The sequence below is a fragment of the Melanotaenia boesemani genome, chromosome 8, assembly GCF_017639745.1.
Source record: "Melanotaenia boesemani isolate fMelBoe1 chromosome 8, fMelBoe1.pri, whole genome shotgun sequence".
Taxonomy (NCBI): domain Eukaryota; kingdom Metazoa; phylum Chordata; class Actinopteri; order Atheriniformes; family Melanotaeniidae; genus Melanotaenia; species Melanotaenia boesemani.
In genome coordinates this window covers 1,488,352-1,499,287 of record NC_055689.1, presented here as the reverse complement: position 1 = coordinate 1,499,287, position 10,936 = coordinate 1,488,352, and the positions used below count along the sequence as shown (strand labels likewise).

General features: G+C 43.8%; 1 protein-coding gene across 1 annotated transcript in view; it reads right to left on the bottom strand.

The window, feature by feature from the left end:
* The window catches only part of ano8a (anoctamin 8a), a 57,620-nt gene extending 55,286 nt beyond the window's left edge, over window positions 1-2,334 (bottom strand). Inside the window, exons 1-2 of the mRNA XM_041991975.1 lie at window positions 2,330-2,334; window positions 126-128 (exon numbers count right to left, since the gene is read on the bottom strand). The gene's annotated coding sequence lies outside the window, so the exon portion shown is untranslated. The remainder of the gene's footprint in view (window positions 1-125; window positions 129-2,329) is intronic.
* Window positions 2,335-10,936: the final 8,602 nt, after the last annotated feature.

Sequence of the window (10,936 nt, the reverse complement as noted above, 5' to 3'; positions counted from 1 at the left end):
CACAAACCCTAAACCAGCAGCGATCAGAGTCCACATACGTTAAAACCGCAGCGGTCATCGCGGTGGATAAATTATTTATTAATGGACAGCTGTACCGCGACCCGGACATCACTCCGTGGCTCTACTGACTTGGTATGTGCTTTAATTTTCCTGTTTTCTCACTAGATCACGTTATATCCATAAAACTGCCATAAAAGATAATTTAGTTAACAGTAAATCCACTGCCCGTCTCCACTACACTGTTCTCAGCACAGATGCGTTTTTTAAATTACTTTTTTCATTTGGCACTGTCGCTCTTTTCACTCTTTACACTTCTTCTCTCCGACCCTTTAACGGTTAACGGTAACACTTGTCATTATATTATATACACATCAGCACTTTTCATGATTCACAGGAACACACACAGAACAGCACAAGCACACATACATCCCTGTCACAACCAGCTGGCAGATACACATGCACGTGGAGAAGCAGTGGGATGCACGCACACACGCTTCAGTAATATGCATATACAGTAGTAGCGGTTTAAAAGTTCCCATCCAAGCTGAAAGCCAGCCGAATACCTGCGGCTTCCAGCCCAGTTCCATTCCAGTTCCAGCCAGCTGCCTTCCAACTTCCAGCCGCCAGAGAGGCCCCTCCTTCTCCTGGGAGTGTCGATGTTTTAATCAAACTCCACCCATTCCTTGTAATATAGGGTAGACCCAGAAGATGGCGCTTCTCTCACAGACTTCTCATCGCCTGTAGTCTGTCAGATTTTATCTGAATTTACACTGACCGGCAGAGGCGCCACTCAAAGCACCTCTGATGGCCAGTCACAATTCATAAAAATGCATAAAACTTAATACATCATCGTTTGACGTGGAATGTGAAATTGTAACATGCTTGTGCGCTGCCAATTGTTTTATCAGAAATGAATGCTAGTAGGTTAATAAAACCTTTCAAATACTGGATCACAGCCCTAGCTCTATTCTCAATAGGATGTATTTATCATACTGATTAATCTTTTAATATTAGCATTATTAACATAGACAAATCAGATTTGGATCAAGCAACACAGAATCTGTTTGAGGTAGCTAGGAAGGGTTATTTTATTCTCATATATTTATTTCACCTCCATAAGAAGACAGGGCGACAGATAAAAGCCCCACGCAGGATCGGAGATAATTTCTTCCACTTCAATGTGTCTAATCGCGGGGGGACATCCAACACTCGCTGTGCTGCGACTTCCTGCTCGCCGGGAATCCCGATTACGTCACCCCTCCAGGTGGGCTATTCCCGACACGCTCTGATTACCATTCCAAAAGGTACTGTATGCAGCCCCAACTTGAACATGCGCCTTCTTCAAACATTCGCACTTGCTCCAGAAGAATTACCATCTCTTAGGCTCCTCCACCACCACTTTGACTGTGGATTGATACGTAAATGAGCCGCATGAGGCAGCTGAACAAGTGACCCAGTTTTGTGATTGTTGCACATTGGGTAAGAGTGGTCAAACGGTCCAGTTTGTGTTGTCATGCTACCGAGAAAATTCAGTAGGCTAGTCGGGTCCTAAATGCAGTGAATTTCCATGTTATGTGCCAAATTCAATAGCATAGCAAGAGATGAAAAAAGAAACACGATATTTCTTCAACATGTTAACCAACATATTTACCTCTTAAAGCAATAAACCAAGTATTTACAACAAGCAGTGCGCTTTTTTACGTTAACGTGTGCCATAGCCTACTGCACCGCTGTTCCTCCTTCCAAGTCTTGCTTTTTTATTATATTGTTGTTTTATCATCTGAATATACTAGACAACAACACAGAAGAAAATATATGAAGAGTTTATTTTACGCTGGGTATTTGCGCAGACAGAGTTTCTGCCGCCGATTGTAGTCCAGACGGAGAACAACAGCCTGCTGCCAGGAAAGGTGGATTACATTTTGTTAAAGCACAGCAATCTCCGAGTAGCCTATTATAAGATACCCTCTCAGTGGCAAAATAAAACACACTGGTCTGGTTTAGTCTTCACTCTGAAATGGTTCAGTCAGAGGAATATAAAGCTGTTTTAAAAATGTTGAGCAAGCTTAAAATAAACATTCATAGGCTATCTATGTGTTTTAGATTAACACAATGATAAAAAACAATAGGCTATAATAATGGAAAAGAAGCGGTGCAGCATGGCAATGATGCGTTAATGGCTCGGGTTGCGGGTTAAACATCAGTCGGTTCGGATTTAAATGGAATAAATACATTGGTGACGAGTCGGTTCGGGAGTCATTCTAACGGGTTAGGCAGGTATGCGTAGCAAAACAGAACCGTGCAGGACTCTGCTCTAAGCAGTTCGGACTTGGTTGACCTGGAACCATTTGACAATAAAATCTGGAGCCATCCTGCAACGCGCTCGCTTAGGCGTCCAGTTAAACCGTGTTTATTCAACCAGTCCCTACTTCATTGCATTCATTTTTCCTCATAGCCTACGTGCACATTTTTTTTCAAGATTGTTTATGTCAGTTTTGTTTTGGAAAACGAAAAGGAGTCTTTGTGCAGAACTTATAACATTATTCTAATCTTGCCACTTGCCTATTTTATTATTGTGTATTTTTGTAATAACATGTAATTTCACTGCATAGGAACCAACTAGTCTACTGAATTTTGTGTGACAACACTAACAGAACTGTTTTGACAATGCAACAATTACAAAACTGCGGCTCATTTACTTATCAATCCATAGTCAAGGTGGTGGTGGAGGAGCCTTGGAGATGGTAATTTATGGAGCAAGTGCGAATGTTGAGGAATTTAGCCTTTGTTCAAGTTGTGGGCTGCATATATGCAGCCCCAACTTGGTAATACCTTTCAGAATTGATAATAAACAGAACAAGACCACCAAACCAGGAGCTAGACCACGAAGTTCGCATCATGCTTATCTATCTTTGGCGTTTTTTACACCAACATTTTTATACACTGGATAATGATAATATTATCGATTAAAGTCACGGATAAAACTGCTGTTGTTAAAACACACCCATCTCTTACAAAATCCAAAATGTAAAACAAAAAAAAAAAAAAACAAAACAAAAAAAATCTGGATCACTGTAGAAATATCTTTATTCATTGCTGATCATCTGGCCATTGAAGCGTTTTAGTTTGGAATTGGGAACAAAATATTTTCCACCCTGTTATATTCTGTTCCACTCTGTTATGTTCCATTCCACCCTGTTAGTAAGGGGTGTTTTAATTTTTTTTTTTACTAAAACATTGAGGACTGTGAACCTTGTTGCACCATATTAGGAAGTGAGGACATTAAATTGATTTTGCTTTTCTGTTCCCAGGTCAAAAGGATGTAATTATCTCTCATTTGAAAATACTTGATTATGCTTTCCTTCTTGCCTTTGTGGAAACAGAAACGTGATAATCTCTCACTTGAAAAGCAAGCTGGGCGTAGTGTGATGACGATGAAAACTCACATGACCAATGCTCAATAAAGGGTACCATGAAAATAGTGAGAAATGGTCACAGCACAAATACCGTTTGTGGTGAGTGAAAACTATACAGCACAGTCCCACAAGGCTTTTTCAAGCACACTCCTCCCCCCAAGGAGTATGCTTGAACAGCTAACGGCAGGTAATGGCTGTGTTTACAAATGTAAAGAGGTGCTAATTGTTGGCCCATTGAATTGTTAATTTCAAACCTGGGCGATCCTTTGGTTGTACTCTGGGCATGGTAGAGGGGTAAGAAATCTCTGGGTTTCTAGTGTTAAACACTGGAAGCGCCGCCAGCGGTCTTTGATGACCGCCATCACGCTACCATGCTTATAGTGTATTAAAAACTAAACGGCTGAACCTGTATTTTAGGACTTTTATTATATAGTTGTTGTCTATAGTTTTACCTGCTTACTTGTTTGGAAAAGTAAACACATCAATATTTACGAGCAGTTTAGCACGTCTAAAACTTCCACAGAGCCGCTCAGGGAGACTCTTTCTCAGCCAAACTGTCGTATATCACGCTATGGAGTTTGTAATAAATGGCCCGCCCTACTCCTGCTTCTGATTGGCTGTAAGATCACAAACCCTGTGTGATGATAGGCTGCTGGTTCCTGTCATTCCTACCAGCCTTTGCGCATGTGCCTGCTTCAGACAGCGGCAGGCAGCTGTCCCACCACTGAGACACAGCTGTATGACGTTTTATCACGTTTTATCACTAGATCGCTATGAATAAAATCCAGGGACACTTCATTTCACAGTATTAAACCATTTATTTACTTATCTCACTTTAGGATAATAGCACTTTGAGGCCTAATTCAGAATATAGGTGTGGGCTGGGTCACGGACTTTTGTGATCCCTGCTTTAACACATTATCAGTATTATGTATTTTTTACCTGCCCGATATTACGTTATGAGTTTGTCAATATTCAGTTACTGCAGCAGCGGTAATCAACCCCCACTGTGAATAACTTACGTATGCAGTCAAATGACACGCTGGCTAGCGCTCCTCGGGATGTTTAGAAGTAGCCGCTGCTAGTGACATTCACCAGTAGCGCTAGCCTGACTTGAGGAGGGTTGTGCTTGCCTCATAACACACATTAGCTACACATGTCGGCTTTTTGATACATTTATTTGACGCCATTTTCAAATCAAAATCATTTTTTAAATGTTGGCAAAAATGCAACAAATGAGCGACACAGCTCAATTATAAAACTGTTTAGAGAGTACAGCAAGATCAAATCACTTGCTCCTCCCCCGTGGACAAAGAGGGATTGCAGCTGTTTTTTTTTACTTTGGGCTGCTTGGGGCAGAGCCATCGCTGACGACGTCATTGCGGGGGATTACATTATCCCCCACAGACCTGTGAGGATCTGCCAAGGATCAGTCAAGGACCAGTCAAGGACCAGTCAAGAACCAGTCAAGGACCCATCATGGAAACAGGGGAACTTTTAAACCGCTACTACTGTAGCTCTCATTTCTGTGGTTGGTTCATGAACGAACTCACATTTGTCACTTGGAATGTGCGTGGAGCTGGCACAAGGGAAAAGAGGTTAAAAATTTTCAATCGTTTGCAAGAAATGAAAGCAGATATAATATTACTCCGAGACTCATTTATCAAACTCAACAATAGATCTTCTCTCAACAACCCAGTTTCCACACGTGTATTCAGCTTGTTATAATTCTAGGCAGAGAGGAGTAGCAACTCTTATTAATAGAAGGTTAAATTTTGATATAGATAATACAATCATAGATCCAGAAGGCAGATTTATAATAATTACATTATCTATTAAAAATGTTAAGTTATGTATCGCAAATATATATGGTCCAAATGTAGATGATCCCTCCTTCTTTCACTCCCTCTTCGCCTCACTCTATGGTCACTCAGATAACACATTAATTATAGGAGGTGATTTTAACATTATACTGGACAAACAAAGTACCACAGGAGCTCATCGAGTCTGGAAATCCTCAGAAACTGTAAAACATGAAGGATTTTGGTCTCTGTGATGCTTGGCGCTCTCACCATCCCACACTAAGAGAATACACCTTCTTCTCTTCAGTTCACCATTCCTATTCTAGATTAGATTATTTCTTAACTAGCAGCTCGCTGATGAATGACATGTCAGAAATCAGAATCCATCCTATTAGCATTAGTGATCACGCACCAGTATCATTCACTCTGAGAAGTAAGAGCAATAAACCAGCAACTAGAAAGTGGAGATTTAATACGTCATTACTTAAAGATCCTGAGTTCATCAGCTACTTTAAAAGAGAATGGTCCTTATATCTAGAAAATAACGACTTGCCAGAAACTTCAGCGTGTGTTCTTTGGGAAGCAGGAAAAGCAGTAATGAGAGGGAAAATTATTTCCTTTTCTTCTCATAAGAAAAAGAAGGAAACTTTGAGAATTTCAGAGTTAGAACTCAGAATTAAATCCTTAGAGGACGCTTACCATGTCTCCCCAGAAGAACACACACTAAATGCTATAAGGAAAGCTAAACTTGAACTTAATGAAATAATAGATAAAAAGACGCAATTCTTGGTGCAAAGACTTCGCTTGGAGAATTTGACCATGGCAACAAATCCGGAAGGTTCCTGGCTAATCAGTTAAAAACAAACAAGGAGAAAACAACCATCTCCTCTGTCAGAGATCCAGAAGGAAACATCAGCCACGACCCTGACAAGATAAATAACACTTTCAAAGAATTCTATAAAACATTATATACATCACAACTAACTACAACAGATGACAATATTGATCAATTTCTTAGTAACATTAATCTTCCACAATTAAAACATGAAGATAAAATGGTCTTGGATTCCCCCCTTTCAGTCGGTGAACTCCATGAAGCTCTCCAGCATATGCCCAACAATAAAGCTCCAGGTCCAGATGGTTACCCAGCAGAATTCTACAAAGAATTCTGGACAATGCTGGCACCCACTTTCTACAATATGATATTAGAAATAAAGGAAAAACAAAAAATACCTTCAAATATGAACCTAGCCAATATTACTCTACTAATAAAACCAGGTAAAGACCCGACACTTCCATCCAGTTACCGTCCAATTTCATTAATAAATGTAGATCTCAAAATAATTAGCAAAGCTTTGGCCAGAAGAATAGAAAAAATAACCCCTCTAATAATACATCCTGACGGGATGTATGTGTGTGTGTGTGAAGGTGTGTATATGTGAGTGTGTGCATGTGGAGGTCGATGTGTGTGTGGAGGAGTGAAGGTGTGGGTGGAGGCGTGAGTATGTATGGAGGTGTTTGTGTGTATATGCAGGTATGTATGTGAGTGTGTGTGTAGTGGTGTATGTGTATGGAGGGGTATGAGAGTGTGTGTGCGTGTGTGTATGAAAGTTTCCATGTGTGTGTATGGAGGCACCGGTGTGTGTGTTTATAGGTATGTGCCTGAGGTGTGTGTGTGGAGGTATGTGCACGTTTTGAGGTGTTTGTGTATAGAGGTATGTGAGAGGGTGTGTGAGTGGCTGGAGGAAAAAAAAAAAAAAAAAAAAAGGGTGTGTGTGTTTGCAGGGGTTAGGACGTGTCCTCTGGGGGGCGCCCTGGCCGGGTGTCGGGGGCGTGGGCCTGGGGTTCCCTTCCTTCGCCTCGCCCCCCTCCCACTCAGAAAGAGGAAAGTGGCCCCTTGGGCTGGTGGCTGGCCCCTGGGGGGGTTCGTGGCGTGCCTGGGTTGGGTGGCTGCTCCGGGCCTGTGACGCCCTTCGGGGCCGGCGGAGGACGGGGGCGCCCTGAGCCGCTGGCGGGTCGTCTTCCAAGGGGGAGGTTTACTCCCCTCTGGACCTACATCTCCTGACCCCTCCCCTCCCCCACTCTTCACTACATACACAGGTAGGGCTGTGGGAGGTGTGCTTGTTGCGCTGGGCGGGGCAGGGTGGCCCCATTGCTTCGCCAAGCGGCAGCATGCCTCCCAGCTTTTAATTCCACTTAGTCACTGAGCACAAATAACATTTGCAACATACAAACACATTTTGGGGGGCAGAACATGCGAGGTCAGGTGGGTGGGACTGCTCAGGTGGCCCCACCCCCTCCTCAATGCAGTTACTGCCCCCCAATTTTAACTCTTTTAATTGCAAACAGCACATAATATATTCCCTCACTAGTGGGGGAGGGAAGGGGGATGGGGTCTTTAAGCGCCCCTGTCTCCATGGATGGCCCGGGGGCGGGGCGGGCCGGATGGCCTGTCGCATTGGCCCGGGGCGTGGGCGGGCTGTCTCGGGGGATTCTGGCTGCTGGCCCGGGGGGGAAGGTGCTGTTTGGGGGTGGGGAGTGGGGGGCTGGGGCGGTGTGGGGGGTGGGGGCCTGGCTCATGTCTCCTCGCCTCCTGGCTGAGGCTGTCCCCCCGGGACATAAGGTGGCGGGAGGATGATGGTGAAAGGATGGTGTTTGTGTGGGAGGAAGGTGTATGTGAGGGAGGATGGTGTATGGGTAGGAGAATGGTGTGAGGATGGGTAGTGGAAGGATAGTGTGTGTGTGTGTGTGGGAGGATGGGGTATGTGTGGGAGGATGAATGGTGGAAGGATGATGTATGTGTGGGAGGATGGGGTATGTGTGGGAGGATGGATGGTGGAAGGATGGTGTGTGTGTGGGAGGATGGATGGTGTATGAGAGGGAGGATGGTGTATGGGTAGGAGAATGGTGTATGTGTGGGAGGATGGGTAGTGGAAGGATAGTGTGTGTGTGTGTGTGGGAGAATGGGGTATGTGAAGGTGGATGTATGGTGTAGAAGAGGGAGTGGTGTATGTGTGGGAGAATGGTGTATGTGTGGGAGGATGGGTAGTGGAAGGATAGTGTGTGTGTGTGTGTGTGTGTGTGGATGGGGTATGTGAAGGTGGATGTATGGTGTATGAGAGGGAGGATGGTGTATGTGTGGGAGGATGGATGGTGGAAGGATGATGTATGTGTGGGAGGATGGTGTGTGTGTGGGAGGATGGATGGTGGAAGGATGGTGTGTGTGTGTGGGAGGAAAGAGTATGTGAGGGATGGATGGTGTATGCGTGGGAGATGAATGGAGGAGTGGAAGGAGTGTGTGTGTGTGTGTTTGTTTGTGTGTGTGTTGGTCTGGGGGGGGCAGGATAGTTCTCGGGGTGTGCGGCTGGGCACTGGGGTGTGGGGCTGGCCTCTGGCGGTGGCCGTCTGGGCGGGCCGGGTCCCCCCGGGTGGCGTGCTGGCCCTCGGCCTGTGGGGGTGGGGGGTGTCCCTGCGCTCCTGGGCCCGGGCCCTCTGCCCCGTCTGTCCCGGGCGGCCGGGGCTCGGTGCTCGCTCGGGGGGGGCCCGGGACTGCTGGCCTCGGCCTGCCGGGGCCGGGGCCCTGTGTCCGCGGGGGGGCTCCTGCTGGGGTCTCCTGCTGCTGTCTTCCTGGGCGGACGAGTGGTCGTCTCTGTGGACCGGTCGGGGTCTGTTACCTACTGGGGGGCTGGTGGCCTGGGTCTCGGGACCGCTGGCCTGACTCTGGCCTCTGTTCAGGTGAGGTGGCATCTGCATGATCACTCTGCATGGTCACTCCTTCCTGAATGTCTCCACTCCGTATATTCGGTATGTTGACACAGTCTCTGCGTCGCCGTGTAGCCGAGTCCTCCAGCACATCCACACAGGTTTCTCTGCGCGTGTTCTTGAATACAGCAGTTTCACTTATATCTATTATCATATTTTTTTCTTCAATATACCTTTTCTCTCTATTCTTATAATTATTCTTAAAATTTTATTATTATTTCTGTTATTATTATTATTATTATTACTCTTATTATTATTATTATTACTATTATTATTATTATTATTATTATTATTGTGATTATTATTATTGTTACTATTATCAACTATTTGTGTAATGACCTACTGGCTAGGATGATTTTAGCTATATATGTTGTAAGTAGTATGGATTACATGGTCTTTTGTATGATGTCTGAAGTCCCCACCTGCACTCCCCACCCCTTTCTGTCCCTCTCCCTCCCCTCCCTCTTCTCTCTCCCTTCTTTTCTCTCTCTCTCTCTGTCCCCTCCGGTCGAGTCCAGCATTAAGAGTTTGATTTAATAAAGTTTTTCATATCATCAAGAGGGACTTTATATAGTATAAATCCCTGCTTGATAGAGTAAAATTGCCCAGCACCAGACGGCAGCCAGACATTCATTCTGTTTGCAACGATGCTGGACAAGACAGGTGAAAAAAAAATAAATAAATAATATAATACATCCTGACCAAACAGGCTTTATTAAAGGTAGACATTCCTCTACTAACATGCGTAGATTAATTAACATCATAGATTATTCTACTCTACATAATCTGGAATCCACAGTCATTTCTTTAGACGCAGAAAAAGCGTTGACCGAGTAAACTGGAAATTTTTATTTGCAACGTTAAACAAATTTGGGTTTGGGTCATCTTTCATAGATTGGATAAAAATATTATATAACAACCCAAATGCATGTGTGAAGACCAGATCAAACCTCTCCAAGCTTCTGTTTGCAGAGAGGCACCAGACAGGGCTGCCCACTTTCTCCATCACTCTTTGCTATTTTTATTGAACCCCTAGCTGCTGCCATAAGACAAAATAAAGAGATTAAAGGAATCCATGCCAAAAATATAGAACACAAGATAAGTCTTTATGCTGATGACGTATTACTTTTCCTCCAGAACTCACCGACGTCTCTCCCCCAGACAATCACACTTATTAACACATTCTCATCAATATCTGAATACTCTATTAACTGGTCTAAGACTATTATTATGCCCATCAACTGTGACCTACAAAACACCCAATACTACAATACAGTCTGGAAACATTAGATATCTAGGCATAAACATTTCCCCCAGGTTATCAGAACTGACAAAGCTAAATTATGTCCAGCTACTTAAAGCAATAGAGGATGATCTCTCACGGTGGAGGCGCTTACCCATATCACTCATGGGGAGGGTTGCCACAGTTAAAATGATGGTTCTATCTAAAGTAAACTACCTGTTTTCAATGATACCCACTAAACCATCCTCCAGTTGGTTTAAGTCACTGGACTCACATATATCTAAATTTTTATGGAAAAATAAGCCATCACGTATCAGTCTAAAAACTTTACAACAGACTAAAGATAGAGGCGGATTGGAGCTACCCAACTTTAATCATGTTTTCTTAGCTAACAAGCTGCAGTATATCTCCAAATGGCTTAAACCTAGCAGTCTGGATGAACATGGTTAGATGTAGAGCAAGCATTGTGTGAGGATGTGTTTATCTCTGATCTGCCATTCATCAGCTCAACCATCAAAACACATAAGTGTTTTAAAAGCATCAATATCAGTTCCTCTTAGTGGCTTGGTGGGATTTTCTAAAAATAACCAAATCCTCACTTTTTCCATGTAAGTTTACACCCCTCTGGAACAACCCTGACATCCTGCAAAACAAAAAGCTTATCAATTTTACTCAATGGAAAAATAAAGGAATAAAACAGTTAGAACATATAA